Below are 18,151 nucleotides of genomic sequence, written 5' to 3'. Positions count from 1 at the left end.
GCTCGAAGAGTGTAGTTGGGTTGACCCTCTGATAGGAGGCTCACTATCTCAAGCTCTGGCAGATCTGAACAAAGGTCTGAGTGTGGGGATTGTTTGTGTGCACATGTATGTTTTTAATGAAGATTGATGAGTGTATGAATTAATATGAGAGAGAGGAAAAACAAAGAAAGAAAGTGGACATTAAGACCCAAAACAAAGCCAATGTGACCTGCAAGTGTACACTGCCCTCTACTGACAGATGATTGAATCTGCAATGCAATGCAATCCCTTAATACAGTGGTTCCCAAACCTTTTTTGCTAGGCCCCCCATTGTTTTACAAGAAAAATGTCCCCTCCCCCCACCTCCCACGCACACGCACGCACGCACACATCCTTTAACCACACACACCCATATTTTGCTCCATTGTGGTTTATTTCACACCTCAAACATTTAGTAAACAATTAAGCAAATACAAGTAATTTGCATTAAATTACAGGTAGTAATAAAATTCGTCCACACGTAAACGGCGTTTCGAATCACCGAAAATGGAGATTTTTTAAAACTCCTGTTTTGCGTTTACGTGTGGACGAGGAATACAGAGTTCGTCACGCAACGTCAAAGGTATGTGCCTTTTTTCACGTCACGCTGTGCGCACGTTATTGTTTATATCAGATGAATTGCAGAATGGCAGATAGAGACAAAATACTGTTAATCTGACTATCTGCAGGTTTTACACTTTTTTTTTTCCTGTGTAATAATATTCAACATTGCTATCAATACATTTTTCAAAAAATGCCTCTCTGTGCAAAATGGGTTCAAAAACATAAACAGTTGTAGGATACTGTTTACAAACCACTATTAAAAAAAAATAAAGACCTACCAGTTAGAGTTGACACATCATGGCGGGCTCGTTGTCCCAGCTCACTTAAGTACCCCTGTGAAGCAATGTGAAGAGGCTGAGGGTCCACGTCCAGGGACCCCTGAGCCTCCCCCTGCCCCTCATTGAGGGAGAAGGCTGACTGGGTGTCCAGATGGGCCTGTGGGGGCCAGAAGGGAGGAGAAAGAGAAGAACGAGGAGAAGAAGTGAGGGGGGTTGAGACAGGGTGGGACAGCTTGGCTGGGGCTGGGGGGTTCAGGGTGAAGGTCAACTCTGAGCCAGGTGTCCCACTTGGAGACTGAGGCCGCCCGGTTGCTCAGGGGGAAAACACAGGCATCCAGGGCATTGGGCTCTGACTGAGACTGAAGGTAATGACTAGAGAGAAGACAAAGAGGAAGAGAGGGGAGGAAACAAAAGAGAATAGAAACATTAGAAGGTTTCAGAAACCATCTGCAGTTATCTCCATGACAAAAACAAAAAACAGTTGCAGCTAATGTCGTACACATTAGAACATGCACATATGTATATACAGGGTTAATTTCGCTGACCGCTAATTTCGTCAACAGCCTTTTATTTATGACGAAAGTGAGACAATACCTAAAGGTGGGATGAGTTTGGAAGTGATCCAATCAGGAGAAATATCCTTGTGCAGTAACATTATATGTGTGAAAAACTCCCTGTTTTTCCTGAAGAGCAGGAAAAAAAATCACATTTGATCTCAAGGAAACTACAACACTTTGTAAACTGTTTGGAGAAACTCACAACACAACAAATTTGCACAGTTTGTATTTTAGTCACTGGAACAACTTTAAATTTAGTCAACAAATCTTGTGATATCTAGTCGACTGAAACTAGACTAAAACTAAAAGAATTTAGATACTTAAACTATGACCTAAAGTATGACTAAGACTAAATAAACATTTCCTCCATATATATATATATATATATATATATATATATATATATATACACACACACACATACATTCTGTCTGTAAACACCATAGTTTGAAAAATGTTTAATTAAATCTGATAAAATGTTCTAGGGATGTAGAGCGGTGTCATGTTAACGATTTATTTGGCTCACGTCCACCAAGATCTTCAAGGTCAACTCAGTGATTTATTAGGTGGAAATTGACAAAAAGCCTTATAAGTTATAACTATTATTCATTTAAGTGTGGTGTGTATTGTCAGCATATAGAAGGTGTATAAAGATTTAAAACATCACGACACATTTGACTTCCGACCCCTCCTTCAATCAATAAAGTAATTTGAAGGTCAAAGTGATAACAATGTTATATAGAGCTATATAGTAGCTTTTCACACTACCATGTTGGCACTGGATACTTTGAGTATAGTTTATTCCGTAATTTTATAATGACCTTGTTATAACTGATTAAATATATATCAAGTATTTTTGAGACAAAACAAAATAAACTTATGATCAAAAACTTAAAATTCAACAAAAATCCACATCAACACAAAAAATAATTAGAATTATATCAAGTATGTTAAAATGGGTTTTAACAGGGCACATATTTTCTCTACACTTGTTTTTACTGCAGTCCAAACTTCTTAAAGTATATTTTTTAAAAAGAAGAAAACACAATAAACATATACAAAATACAATATAATTCCCTTAAAAGTAAATACTCCCCAGAAAGTGAGCTGCCATGGTGGAGATTCGTGCTCTCGGAGTGCTTCTTGTTATTTTAAGTAATAATAACATACTACATCATCTCACCTTATCCGTCCTGTCTGAGTCACTCTAGCTGCTGTGGGAAAATTTCCACAAAAACATTTTTAACTGTGTGTTTATGGATATTGGAAATATTCTCACAGAGCTCAAATAGCTTATATTTAGCGCTGCATTATTTTTGAAATAATGCCTCTCTTACTAATTGAAGTCACAGATAAAGGTTTCCTAGTTTACCCAGGAGGCAACAAAAGGACATTTGATACCTCGGCCAAGTTATTGCAGTCAATAAAACATGTTGGCCAGAGGGCAAAGGCTTAGTGCCAATTAAAGCAACAGCTACTAGTTCAGCTTGGGCAATATGCACATGACACAAGACTACAGTTCCACCATCACGAATTAACCCCACCCCCCGCCACGAGTATCCCTATCACCACCCCCCAGATTTCTCTTTATCCACATTGGTGTCTGTTCTCCACTGCACAGCCCATCCAATCAGGTGAGTGCTTTGGTTTGTGGCCAACATGCTCAAATTAGTCCTCTCTCACACTACAGTCACAGACTTCAGCTTTCATATTGACCTAACCTGACCTGACCCACAATTTCTGACAATAAATCTATGAGAGGTTTGAGGAGAAAGTACAGGTTCTAACTAAGACTTCTTCTTAAAGCAATAAAATAAAACTGACCATGGATAGAATAGGTATGAACTAAATTAATTATTCTATACACACAAAAAGCTAAAAGAGAAGAACAGTGACAGCCAAGCTTCTTATATTAATGCAATGTCAGTTACAATTTAGCAGTTACACCACTGGTTAGTTACCCCTGAAGGCAAACAAAACCCCTGTCACACTGACGGGTGACACTGGAGGCACGGTTATTAGTTATCTCTCTTTCCTTTGTATTTCTGTCCTTTTACTGTGCTAGGCATAATGCCAGTCGGCTGATTAATCAGCTAGGACACGATTCGAGCAGAACATAATGAAACTGCAGAGATTATTGCACCAGCGTCTAAAACAAGAGAAAAAAACTACACAAAACAGACTTAAAATGCCATCAGAGATTTTTGAAAATGTACCCACAACTAGGATAGGGGCAAAATATAATCTCACAAAACAATGATAATTATGGTGTTTTGTGCTATTGGCTTGAACTGAAATAGTGTGATACAAGCAGAAAGTCCCGCTTTTGACCTTGGAGCCTAGACTGAGATGAACTCAGCAGAGGTAAAGGGTGTTTGAAAAGCTCTACATTGGTACTCTTTGCAAACAATGCCCTTCCAGGAGGGTGTGTACGTGAGCTGAGGCACACAGAGAGAAAGATAGAGCTAGGAGGGGGAGGGAGAGAGGACGCCTGGACTCGAGGCTTTTAAAGGAAGGGTGCATTTGACACAGAGGGACTTAGGAGAAAGGGTAAAAAAAGACAATGAGTGTCAACACTTTCTTTCACCAGCAGATTTAATAAGGTAGACTCTGCACACTAGCTGAAAACCTCTTTTCTCTTGATCCCTTCTGCACTGCTCCTAACAGAACTGGCCTAAAACTCAGTAAAAACAAAAGTGCAAGTTATTTACACCATTTAACACAAAGTAGCAGTCTTCTTTTTTGCTGGTTTTAATGTTTCAGATAAAACATTTTTTTCATTTGACATTTCTTCCAAACTTACTATGTAGCAAAGGAACTGTGAATAGCCTTGACCCAAAAAACTGTAATCAACCAGTTTCAAAGGAAACAGGCAGTTTTAATGATAGTGAGGGGGTTTTCTAAGTTTTTATTTTTATATAGTAAAAGAGAAAAACAGGGAGGGTGTGAAAGCAAAGTGAAAGGATTTTGTAAGCATTTAACAAATCAATAGCAAAAGTATCCCAGAAAGCCAGGATGTTACCTAAAGAGCATGACAATGTTTCATGTTTGATAAAACATTAGAAATATATATATATATATATATATATATATATATATATATATATATATAAAAATATAAATATATATATATATATATAAATATATATATATATATATAAATATAAATATAAATATATAAATATAAATATAAATATAAATATAAATATAAATATATAAATATATATAAATATATATATATATATATATATATATATATATATATATATATATAAATATATATATAAATATAAATATATATATATATAAATATAAATATAAATATATATATATATAAATATAAATATAAATATAAATATAAATATAAATATAAATATAAATATATATATATATATATATATATATAACTTTAATCTTTAATATCCAATCACCTTACTCACCAATTCAGAGCAAGACATTTTTAGTAAAATTGTGCGAAATGTGACCCTAAGAACTCATCTTCTTTAACATATATATAAGTTTGGAATAATATTTTAAGAATAATAGTTATAAGTATACATTTTTGTACATTTTAATATTTTGTATTGTTTTGTGCAAAATAAAATAACTCTTCCTAATTTGACTGAACTCTGTAAATAAAACAATGTGAGGCATTTTGTGGGGAAATTGTTCTCTCAGTAATCAAAGATTTGAGCTGATTAGGGAATAAAGCTACACACCACTTCGTTTGTGAGAGGATTTTATCTTTGCCAAAGAAACAAACAGAAGTGTGCAAATACTTTAGCAAGTTCACATGTGACCAGGGAAAGATGTAAAGTACAGTTCATACAGGGACACACAACAGCAGGGATCAGTCTGACTGCACTTAAACATCCTTTCCTTTCACAAAGAATGCTCCAATAAAATAAAATGAAGCACCTTTCGTTAGCATTTAGATCAGATGTCCTCAAAGCACTTTAGGGAAGCCACACTGAAAAAATACACACACACCAAACACTTTGTTAGTGTTTTTTAAGTGTTTGCTCAGAGCAATCTTGGTATATGTTTGATGGTTTAGAGCTGTTTTAACCAGCAGTCTCCCCTATTACTTACACAGATGTTCATATTGAAGAGAGATGCTCCTTTTTTGATCTATGCTGTTATATTACAGCTCAAGAGCCATACGAAGTGTTACCAACAGCTGCCACTGGGTAAACTTTGAGATGATTTGAGCCAAATTTGGCTTCTTATCATGAGTATTATTTTATGTACCATTTCATGAAGTTAGAAACCTCACTGAGAAAAATTTAATAGGTAAATATTAAAGGACAAAACTGGTTCTAACATAATGGAGTTAGCTTTGGATCTCACAAGGACACAAATAACCTTTCTGAGTGTTTTTCGAAGGATTTTTGCCGTTTTAAAAGGGAAAAGATGCTATTTAATACAGGTTTTCTCCGTTCACTGCACTTTGTAAGAACAGATAAACATCGGACAAATATGTTTAAGAGCAAAGAAGGAAAACAAAAACATAGTTTTATCACTCAAACAAGATACACAAGTAGCTGTTTGCTTGCAAAGCTTTCAGGGCAATCTGGTGTCCAAAGACAACAGAGTTAATAAAAGCAGAGAGAGAGAGAATAAAAGAGAAACTGAAAGAAGCTTTAAATAAAAATAATAAAAACATGTGTCATAAGAGGATGAGTCAAGAGGCAGTGTATTATAAAAAATGTTTTTCATGTTTTACTTCCTATACTGTGACCTTGTGATATCATAAAGCTAGCATCACAACTTTAATCACGTTTTTAAGTTGTACGTTATTTAAAAGCTTCATCGATTTTCATGAATCATTCTGACATCAATGATCTGTTAAAAAGTCAAGATTCAAACGTCAGGTTTGATTAAATATTTGAACTTTATCAGCTGGGAGAATAAGATGACCTTACAGTTCATCTACAGCACAGATAAGTGGACGTGCATCAGTCCATGCGCTAAGGGTACCATTAAGACAACAAACAATACTTACAACCCGTTCAGTCACACACACACACACACATATGCATGCACACATATCACAAGACTTTTATAGTCCAATCCAACTGCAATATATTCTTTGATGAGAAGTACATGCACATCCGTGTTACCAGCATATGCAGTAATCTGCTGCTAAGGTTACAGTATCTGTCATGCTCACCCAAACTGAAAGTCATGGTTTAATTTAATATTTTACTTGTGACATGGCAGGTAAAATATAAGAATGCTTATAAACAGAAGACAAAAAGTGAAAAGTCCCTAACAATAAAACACCAGAGCTACTATAGTCTGAGCTGCAAAGTTTAAAAGTTAATGAAGGATTTTTATATTTTAACAGTGAAAACAAATAATGACAATGACAATATTTCTCACATAATCACACACAAACTATTTTTTCCTAATATGAAATTAATGTGTCCGTCTGATAACTCTAATTCCATAAATATCACGTAATCGTAATCATTACTGGACATGTCAGCTGTTTTGAAGCACCGAGCTTCACCATAGCAATGAATTAGGAGGGCAAACTGTTTGGTTAACCATTAGCAACCAATACCTAGCATGTTCCCATAAAAGGACACGTTTATTAGTCATAAAGGAGACGCAGATAATGCTGTGAAATGGGAGTTTCAAGTTCACACGAACACGGTCAGGTAGACTTGTGTCATCGGATCATTTGACCAACACAAATACAGTGAGAAATTACATCTATGGTACTATTAATAACACATCTATATAAAATTACCGCCCACAAATCTGCACAATGTAAATGCAAAGCCTACATAATGACAAAAGACAGGTAGCGATGCAAATACATAACAAATATTGAAGTGCACCAGATTTGAAAGTAGGGCTAGGCAGAGTATCAGGTTCAAGTGAAATATAGGATGACACCTCACTATTCAGAGTCATGTGAAAAACTGCACCTATACACCCTCACGGCTTCTATAGGAATTTTGAGGGTAAATCAGATGCACTTCTTTAACTGATCATCAGCAAGTGTGACCCCCTTTATAAAAAAGGAAGTTTTTGCAGGTTCCTTGCCTATATCATTCAGGTGTTTGCTAACATCTCCATAAGGAAGACGTCCACAAGGAGTGGATGTCCCAGCAAATTCTCTCCAAGGTCAGACTGCACAATGCTCAAATAAACTGAAATTGAAAAATCCATAGCTCTATCTCTGATTCTAGAGGACTCAGTTATCAAATGTTAAAGTTCATGACAGTACAATTAGAAAAAGACTCAACAAGTGTGTCTTAATGATTACCAGAGGACCAATTCTTCTCTATTAAATGAACATAGGAGAACAGTTACCATTTGCCAAGTTGCATCTGAACAAACTACAACAGTTCTGGAACAAGGTCCTTTGGACAATGAGACAAAAGGAAATGTTTGGCTAAAATGAACAGCACCACATTTGTCAAAAAAAACAGCAGATTAGCAAAAGCACCTCATACCAGCTGTGAAGCATGTACATGAACTCCTCTGTATACCAAAGTATACTGGAGTCAAATACGATACCATTTATCCAACACCTGCAGCTTGACTGAAACTGGGCCTTGCAACAGGAAACTGAGCCAAAACTTAGCAGCAATTCTACAACAAAATTATTAAAAAGGAAAAAAGAAATCAAGGTGTTGCAAATGTCCCGACCTCAATCCAACTGAAATTCTGTGGCGGAACCCTAAGAGAGCTGCGCATAAGGAAATGCCCAAAAACCTCAATGAACCGAATCAATGTTGTAAAGAAAAGTGTGTCAAAAATCCTCTTCAACACTGTGAGAGACAAGAGAAAATGTATTGTTCCATCAAGTTATTGCTGTTAAAGATGGCTCTACAAGCAACTGAATCATGGGGTGGACTTAGTTTTTCACAGGACTCTATGAGGTTCTCTCTTTTTCATCGACTGTATGTCAGGATTGTATGTTGGTTTGATGTTGCATGTCATTGTTTGTTTGTTTGTGGTGGGGTTTTTGTAAGCCTGTGTCAGTGTTTGCATTTCTATGTGTCTGAACACTTCATTGCTTGAAATGCTAAAGAATCTAAGATATTTTTTTTCAATGGTTATTACTTAATCATAATGAATTGGATGAAATGATCTTACTGACCTAAAACTTCTAAAAATTGCAGTGACTCCAGCCTGCTTTTTCATTTCCTTTTCTGCTTTTTATTGCGATCAAAGCCTTTGTAAGATTCCATGTGTACTTTTCCACAAATTGAACAATTAACCGACTTTATAGAAAATACCAGCATCGGCCTAAAACGTTTCTTGGTCTGCATTGCCAACTGAAAAATCACAGAATTCAAGAAGCAGTCCTGATGACAAAAAGTGAAGGAAAGAGGGACAGCAACTTAATATCTTTAAATAATAACAACTAAATATATATAAACTTTATGTAAAAAAATAAAATAAAATCATGCTGGTTTTAAGGTTACATTTCCACATCAGCTAAGAGCTAAACGAGTTGTTATAAATAAACATGGTGATGAAATAGAAATCCCATCAGAAGAGGCACACAGGGAACAACAGGGGATTTTACTGTGAGCAGGAATGTCACCCTGACAACTGGGAGAGTTATATCTAGACAGCAAGTCAAAGTGAAAGAAAGTGGTCGCAAAAACCTAAATACCAAACATTCACTCTCTGAAGGGAAATCTGCTCTGTTCACTCAATATGTGGCCCGTTAAAACTACAAGGATCTGCCGTTTGGAGATGCTGAAAAATGTTTTGCTCTTCAAGTTAGTCCCCACAACGATACCTAAGATCAGGAATTACAACTATTCTGCATAAAAAAAAGTAAGTAGAAAAGTAAGCGATTGTTTTGTTACTGACTGGTATGACCTTCAAGACAGAAACGCTACTGGAAGAGCAAAAAGCAAGGCCAGAATAATTAATACAGACTGTAAAGTCTGTAAAAGGACTATCCAAAGTCCTAAGTCAGGCAGTAAAGCAGGATTACAACAATCCTAATTTTTTGAAAGACGTCATGATGCAAGTTGATTAGTCACACATTGAAGAAGGACCTTTGTAACTGAGAACCAATCCAATGTGTGATACATTTGGTGAGCTGCATTGCAAACATTGTATCAGAACCCATTGTATTAGAAACCAAGCAGCCAACAGGTCTCTGCACAACTTTTTGGGCTATTTTCAGAAAAAATGTGGTGCATTTGATAGCATGTTTTATTCTTAATCAATAATCCCTTCTTTGATAATTTAAACAAGCAAGAGACTATTGCAATATGCAATCATGGGTAATGATAGAGGCCAACTTTTTCAGTCATTAACACTGAATGGATGTTACACCTTAATACCCATCACACAAATGTCTTTTTTAAATAATGGAAGTCTCACTTATATTCATCACATCTGACAGAACTTGAAACTACTGTGTGACATCTAATTTTTAGGGCTGTTTCAGAAGAACAAAGACACAAGCCTAAAGCGAAGTTTTAAGAACTGCTGAGACTGACTGGCAAAGATAAAATAATCAAGAGACTTGGATAGCTTATGGCAGTTAATCGTGTCCTGCTTCAAGCACAAAGCAACATAAATACAAACAAAACATCCTTTTATTAACTTCAATCATGCTGACAAGTACCAAGAGTGGATAAAAATAAACAGATCATTTCTTTGCTGCTTACATTAATCAGCCCACTAAATACAACAGGACAGCTTGCTAGAATGCTAATAACAGCAGACAAGCTCATGAGTACTCAATATATAAAACCATGAAAAATACTCACCGGGGTGCTGCTGTAGCAGTTTTCTTAGCATTTGATTTTTTGTGTGCAGTGGGTAAAGGTTCCTTTATTGTTTCCTGATCAAATGACTTGCTTTCTCATGCTACTGCTGGTTTACCGGCCGGCTTCTGTCCTGTCAGTATGAAAGAGAGCAACAGTGAGGCAGGGTGGAGGTGGGGCTGCAGGAGCAATGAGAGGGAGGAGGAGGAGGGACGTCCAGGCAAAAGGCGTGCTGGTTTACTATGCTGTGCGCCTGAGCCACAAAGGGCAGATAAAGGCAACTTACAAGAAGGAAAGGACACAAGTCTGTCAGTTACCACGTGTTTCGGTTATCGTGATAAGGCGTGACAGGACTTCCCTTTTCCTCATGTACACAATGATTTGCATCATTCAAATACCACAGGGATCCAGGCTTTAGCCTTAACTGTATTATCCCAACTAGATTTAATCGTATAGCTGGAGAAACAATGACAAGTTTCCTAACACAGCAGGTAACGGATTTATAGCTAGAGATCAGTCATTGATTATTTATTATCTTATAATTTAATCTATGGACATAGATTTAATCTTACAGTTTGAAAATAATTACTAGTAAAGGGTTAATTATAGCAAATGTTTACATATAGCTCATCAGCAGTGGTGTGTGTACAGTAACTAATGTAACGTGCAGCTCACCGGATAACACAGGCCTCCACTTGTTTTTTACATGAGGCTTAACTTAATCATGTGAACAAAACACAGTGTATCAGTTCAGACAGAACATCAGAAAAAGAATGCTTTTTATTAAAGTCCATGCCTCCAAAAAACACTTCTAACCGGTTTTGGTCATTTTTTTCTCCACTTAGTCTAAAATAGCAACAAGACTGTCACAGTCATGATATCATAGAAAAGGAATAAATATTCAATGAGATCACATAAAATGTCCTTCAAAAAGCATGGAGGAAGAAATTCCTTCGCTGTGCTGAATACATTGTTAAAGGAGCAACGTCTACATTAAACATTCTTGTTTACTGACTGTGGGAAAGAAAACACTGTAAAATGAGAACTTTAGGTAGAATTTAAGATAATAAAAATTGAATCTAACACCATGTAGAAGTTTCTAAGAAAGAAAATCTCTCAAAGGAAATAAAAGAAAAAAAACACCCTAGTCTCACAAATTTGGGACTAGAAGCATGAATAAAGTCAAACTTATAAGTAGAGATTAAAAGTGAAATGAGTGGCCCAAAAACAGCAGTTTTTCTACTGTCATATCAGTATGAGATGGACTACTTGATTATTGATCGGTTATTGATCAGTATTATCCGTTTTCATTTTATAAAGAGAAACAAAAGTCCTTAAATATTATAAACACAATGCTGCACGCTTACTTTTTAGTTACAACTTTGGATTTTAGCAATTACGACAAAAGGATAATGAGGATCAAACTATTTTGGATTCACTGTGAAACTCCAGTGGAACCCTAAAAGGTTTGTGGATTGATTGTTAGTGGTTGTCTGCAGCTTTTGGAAGGTCTCTCATTTCTGTTCAGGAACTCCGACTAGTCTGAGCCTAAATCCCCACAAGACACCTCTGTTTCCCCCACCACCGTTGCCTAACTTTTAAAAACTTTTTAAGTTATTGTTCATGGGGCGATCGTGGCTCAAGAGTTGGGCGTTCGTCTTGTAATCGGAAGGTTGCCGGTTCGAGCCCCGGCTCCGACAGTCTCGGTCGTTGTGTCCTTGGGCAAGACACTTCACCCGTTGCCTACTGGTGGTGGTCAGAGGGCCCGGTGGCGCCAGTGTCCGGCAGCCTCGCCTCTGTCAGTGCGCCCTGTAGCTTGCCATCACCAGTGTGTGAATGTGTGTGTGAATGGGTGGATGACTGATTGTGTACTTTGGGGTCCTTAGGACCAAGTAAAGCGCTATACAAATACAGACCATTTACCATTTAGATTATATTCTGAATTTACAACGAACAGTTCTGTAAATCCATTAATTTTTTTTAACTAAAGGAATTTTAGTCCTAAAAATAAAAATCATAGTTATAACTGCAAAATTTTGAGAAATGTTGCCATATTTGAGCAGCCTTAGTTTAAAAACTGTATTATTGATAATGCCACCCTAAAGTGAAACTCAATCAAATACACACAGGCAAACGGATTCAACTAACCAGACAAAATCTGTGAAGTTTACCGGCTTATTTATTTTAAATAAGGAAAGAACAAAGCATCATTTTTCCTACTGCCTCTGGTAAACGCTAAATATATTACCTTGTACCTTGAGGAGGTCAAGCTGGTGTTTGTCCTATACCTGCGTGACTACCTATATAGCCTGAGGTGTCCACAGCTCCACTAGACTATTATAAAACCAAGTCCAATTTATCTGAACAACCACGAGAAAAAAACAACTTAAGAAAGAGCCTAATGTTTGTAAAAATGCATAACGTAATCAATTCATTCCAATTAATAAACAAGAAACATGTGAAATAGCTCCCAAACAGTAATTTTAGCATTTCAAATATATATCTTTGTTAAAGTTTTTCAATAATAGGTGAACAGTAAAACAACAGTTGTGTTCCCCTTGGTTGTGTTACATATTCCTGAGCTACAACAGGCTTAGCATTCATTCTGTTTGGACTTGATTTAGCAGTGTTTATTATTCTGCCTTTGTGTTGTCACTGCTTCACATCTCAGGCAGCACACAGTGAATGTAGGGCATTTTGTACACAAAGGTGCCATTCATATCCCACCGGTTTGCGTGTGTACACAGGGTGCACCTTCTGTGACTCACTGCTGCCTGATTCTGTAGTAATGTTATCATGTGCAAGCCTACAGGAGCCATTGTTAACTTCAAGACTACATCCTGCAAAAAGGGGAGACTGAAGGACTGCTGAGCCCACAGGTGCTATATCACAGGAGGTGATAAAGGAAAAAATGGCTATTGTACTGAAAGGAGCAAAACCCCCATTTTATATAGTAAGAAAACTACTAATTATCCTAATGTCTTAATGTGCTAACAGTTGACCAGTAATCCTGTCACCTATAGTCATTATTATGGATAACATAAATATCAGAACCCCAGAGAAGTCAAGCTGGAAGTCATGGATGTCAGTAGTTTATTTATTTATTACTCTCAGTTTTATTTAGGTTTGACCAAAGTGTCACTAAACTCATATTTTAAGTTATTCAGATTATTAAAAGATTAAAAACATGACACCATGAACACCGCAGCATCAACACATCCACCCACAGAGGAGTCGCCCACCCTCCCGCAGTGTTACGGAAATATCCTTTCGCCACCTTTGGACAGTGCAGAAACAAACACCGAGGCGACACGTGAGTGACAAAAGTGTGTGCGAAATGTCAGCGAGATGGTGAAGAAAAAGAGATAAGTTAAACTTACGTGTTTATTTCATGTGTATCTGTTCAAGGTCGTGGTCGGCGCTGAAGTTTCCCTCAGCAAACTTGAGGCTCAGCTGAACGGCTGGTCGTTCCCTTTGGTCAGCTTGAGAGTGAGGCATCATGGGACATGTAGTTTTTCCAATGACGCGCTACATTCCCAATTTAAAAAAAAAAAAAAAACTTAGAAATTTTACACGCTGTTGATCAATTCATTGATTTGTTTTGGGGTCTGTATGTCTATTTGCATGTCTGTTCGTTTGTGTGATTATCTGCAAAATTACACCAGGCTAAATTTCATGAAATTTGGAGAAGTGCAAGGTCGGCAAAAGAAGAACACATTTGGAGTGAACCCAGATCAGTTTCCTTGAAATTGCAAAAACAGTCTGTGGGGTAGAAATGGGCGGATCAATCCAAATATCTTAGTATCCATACTAACACTTGTATCAGTATTAGATCAATACTTGCACAAAAGGATCAATACTTTGTTTCCACCCTCTAAGTTCAGTATTTAGCTCCTTATAATCTGTTAAATAAATGCTTTTATTTTGGAATTGGAAAAAATATGTAAATATAATATATATATATATATACCTCAAATATGAAAAATATCTGGACCTTTTTGTATTGACTGTCAGGTGTATTTTATTTGTAGCCTATAGCACATTCAAATAGAAGCTTTAGAGACTGATACAGACTGGTATAGCCTACACTCACAAAAACACCAGTTTCAGAATACATGACAAGCTGAAAGGTGTGTTTTGCTGTGTTAACTAATTATTATCGAAAGAAAATGCAATCACAGTAATCACAGTAAACTGCAATTATTTAGTGGTCAATAAAACGTGTTCAACACTAATGATGATTTATCTCATAAATCAGGGAACACTGCTCTGCCTAAGCTGCTTTTTTCAGTTAAAGGTATCGGTATGTGTATTGGTATCGTCAATATTGGCCCTGTTTACATGGTATCAAATCAGTATAAAATTGTGCACAGAGAAGTGTTAAAAAACAAGAAAAAATAATAACTCAATCACATCCTACAGTAAAAATAAAAGCCTATAGTATTTTGTTGACCATTCAACCCCAGAGAAACATCCAAACACTTTCATTTCCCCTGGTGTCATCTTTTGCATCTTTTAAATGACAGGATAGCATGTGCAAATTGGTTCTGTCGAAGCAACTCGTCACATGAAAAGTATTTCAAGCCAGAGAAATCACATCATCACACCCTGTGGATATTTTTAGGCATCCTATCTGACGCTGTCTGAGCTTCCACAGGGTGTGACAGACAGATAACAAACTTTCACTGTTGAATTAGATTACAAATAGCTGTGAATGCAACGAGATGCTCCTCTAATAGGTAAATACATTTTAGCATTTATTTGACACTTGGAATAAACACATTTCAGATTTTTTTGATTTGCATGTCTCCTGCGTAACCACCTCTATTAGCGACAGCAACCTCTCTCTGTCTGATAGCTGTCGTGTTGTTGTTATGGAAGGGATGTCTGTAGCAGCTATATGTTATTTTAAGCTGCCTCCGTTATTTTATCTACGTCTTGCCAAGCCAACTCCAACATGTGAGCAAATGCCGACCTATTTTAACCCTGAAAGCGAACACGGAGTGGATGTGATCACATGACCGATGCCGATTGTCTGAGTCTCTGTCTACCTCTAGTGGTGACACACTGAATCTGCCAAAAGATTGTCGGTTTATTCAGTGTTCAGTTACTTATGAGTTAACTTTTGTTTGAGGTGAAACAGCTCCCAATTTTAGACGGATTTATAACTTAGCTGGAAGATTCTGGCAGATTTGCAATACCAGCTAAGTTTCTGAATGGAGTTATTTTGTTTAAGACAAAATAGACAAGTGATTCTTGTCTATGTTGCTAAGTGAGTAAGCATTTGTCATTAGGCTTCATAAAAGGGGAGTACGTGAGCCAGCGTTGAGTGTGAGTTATTTTGTAAAATGATATTTTTAAAACTCAACCTCCTAAGAAGCTTTCTGACGACATTTGTTACATTAACTTTTACAGTTTTCTAACACTAAAATTGTATTTTATACTCAAAGTACTGGGACATCTCTGACAATACTCTACTATGCCTTTGCTCCATAACTTTTCTAAGTGGACAGCCACCACTTGAGTGAGCGTCTTCCATTTGTTAGAGATGATTAATAATTTACCACAGTCTCCATCAGTGCCGTCAGTTTGTGGTCTGCGCCAGGCCACTTCCTCTCCCGAGGACAATAGGCCCATTTCCTGTGGGCTGTGAAACAGGCGAGTATTGTAAAGCAGAGACATCATATCACTGTGTTTTGCCCTTGAAATGAAAGACAGACTTGGCTGTGTAGTCTGATTCATGATATGTTTGGTAGGAGGTTACTGGGTAAGTCTGGGGCCAAGACGACAGACATAACTGCAGACGATTCTTTGACCTGTGTGTACGCAATGTTAAAAAAGGAAACATATTTAGTGGGCTGTGTCTGGCATTATGTGGGGCATTTTATATCACCTGTGTCACATTACAGAAGCAGACACGTGAGCTTACTGAGTGTAACCGCACAGCCTCTTTATTGTTTCTACGGGAAAGCGTTACAAAAGAAAAGGCATCAAAAGCTGAAAGTTGGATCAGTGCTAAAACAAAAGTGTTTTGACAGACACAGCATGAGCTGCAGTCCCACATGGATCCCACTCTTTTAATTCCTGGCTAATTTTCAAAATAAAGAGCCTGCTGTGTTCTAGACAAAGGCACCATTCATGTCACTGCAGCCCCCATGTCCAACATCCAGGGATATCTTAGAAAGCCAAAGTTAAAGGCTTGCAAAATAAAAGTTAAAGTCATACTTGTGACAGTAAAATCCAGAATCAGACAGCAAGTTGAAGTCACTGTTCCATTCACTGAGCAATCTCATACTCATCAAGCCCCCCGAGCAGCTCGTGAAAAGCCAAGAGTGTCAATTGGGCCTGAAGCTATTTTTAAAGAGTGGACTGTCGGCCCTCACATTCACTCCGACAAATATAATGGCCTATATAATCAGCAGTGGCCTGATCTCCCTCTGCTGCTGTCTCTTTCTTTGTTGGAGGCACAGATGATAACTGTCACGGTGGCCACATAAGGGAGAGCCATGACAATACAGCCCGAGGCAGGACTGAGAACTCAGCCTGACCTCTATGAGTCCATCCAGTCTGAGCGTATCATATCGACAGTTAGAGGAGCGTCTGCTCATAGCCAGTGTGCTGCATTGTTTTTAATATGTATTCACCAGAAATCTCATTTTCCCATTATTTACATTTATATATACACAAGCACATGATCATCCTACAGGATTGTTGGCTTGTTTGCGCTTCTGGCCGTGAAATTAAAGCAATACAGTGCTTCTATTAGGCTTGGACATGCATAAATGCAAAAAATAAATAAATAAACACATTAAAAATGGTTACATTTAGCCAAATACTATGTGGTTGCTGGGCAACACATCACAATGACCCACAATATCTCTTATAAATACGACCTAAGATATGTCGAGTTTGGCTGCTCAGTTCCTGATTGTGTAGGAGGACATGCACAGCACAACAAACAAATACAGAGACAGACAGTCAGGCAGAGATTTCAAGATAACCTGGGCAAAAAATAAATAAATACTTTAAACCTTAGTAGCCCAGAGGACTGGAAAGTTTTTGCCTGATTAGACAATTGGTATGACAGTAAACAGGGAAACAGGCTTTAAGAGCTGTATTTGATTATCAGTGGAGTTGATTCCTTGAGGTTAAATGTCTAAATTCATTAAGTCGTTTAAATTCTTAATTTTTGCTAAAACATTTTGGATGCTTGTCATGAAAAAATAAATATTGTTATGTCTGCTCCACACCAATTAATGATGTCTTTATTTTTGTCACTCACTATTTCCTTTTGTAAATTTTTGAGTATATGGAGCTCAGAACATTATTATTTTTCCCACTTTGTTTTATTTTCAGATACCTCTTCAAATTTTTATTGTAAATGCATACTATCTGTACTGTAGATATTATAATTTACCTTGTACAGATGGATTCTTAAAAAGAACAACATTGCAATGAGGTAAATGTGACCTACGTTTTGGTTGGTTTGTTTGTTGGTTGGTTGGTTGGTTGGTTGGTTTGGGGGGGGAGGGGGGGAGGGGGGGGCGCTTCCTCTTCTCCTCATCATGTTCATGAGGGTAGATAAGGTGGATAGATATGAAAACATTAGTGTATAGTACATCTTCACTGAGTTTCGTCACTGCTGAGATTTTTAATTTCAAAAAAAAAATTAAGCATTTAAAAACTCAAAATAGAATTTTAGCTTCTGATTTCAAAACCTCTTTCTACTGAACATGTATTCATTCTGATGTAGTCTCGCTTCTCTTTCTGCCACTTCCCACATAGAGCTTAAAATAATGATGAGAACTCCACTATGTCAAATGCGCATGACGCGGACACACATAATCAACATTATCAGAGTATTTGTCAACTGAGTGAGTATCGCTTCCCGACTGCTGTGACTCATTCTTTGGTCTGGTTTCGTGTTGTAATCATAAGGTGTGGTCGATCGTCATACAGGTGAAAGAAATGGCTGTTA

At 37.1% G+C, this 18,151-nt stretch overlaps 1 long non-coding RNA gene across 1 annotated transcript; it reads right to left on the bottom strand.

Annotated features, from left to right (window-relative positions):
- Positions 1-1,043: 1,043 nt before the first annotated feature.
- On the bottom strand, positions 1,044-13,644 carry LOC102788432 (uncharacterized). Its single transcript, XR_436880.3, has 3 exons — positions 13,554-13,644; positions 10,177-10,306; positions 1,044-1,232 (listed from the first exon to the last, which is right to left on the bottom strand). It is a non-coding gene; the product is annotated as an uncharacterized LOC102788432 (long non-coding RNA).
- Between the last annotated feature and the right edge of the window lie 4,507 nt (positions 13,645-18,151).

This window comes from Neolamprologus brichardi, chromosome 6 (assembly GCF_056152115.1).
Source record: "Neolamprologus brichardi isolate AB-2024 chromosome 6, ASM5615211v1, whole genome shotgun sequence".
NCBI classification, from domain to species: Eukaryota; Metazoa; Chordata; class Actinopteri; order Cichliformes; family Cichlidae; genus Neolamprologus; species Neolamprologus brichardi.
This window is presented reverse-complemented; position numbering and strand designations above follow the sequence as displayed.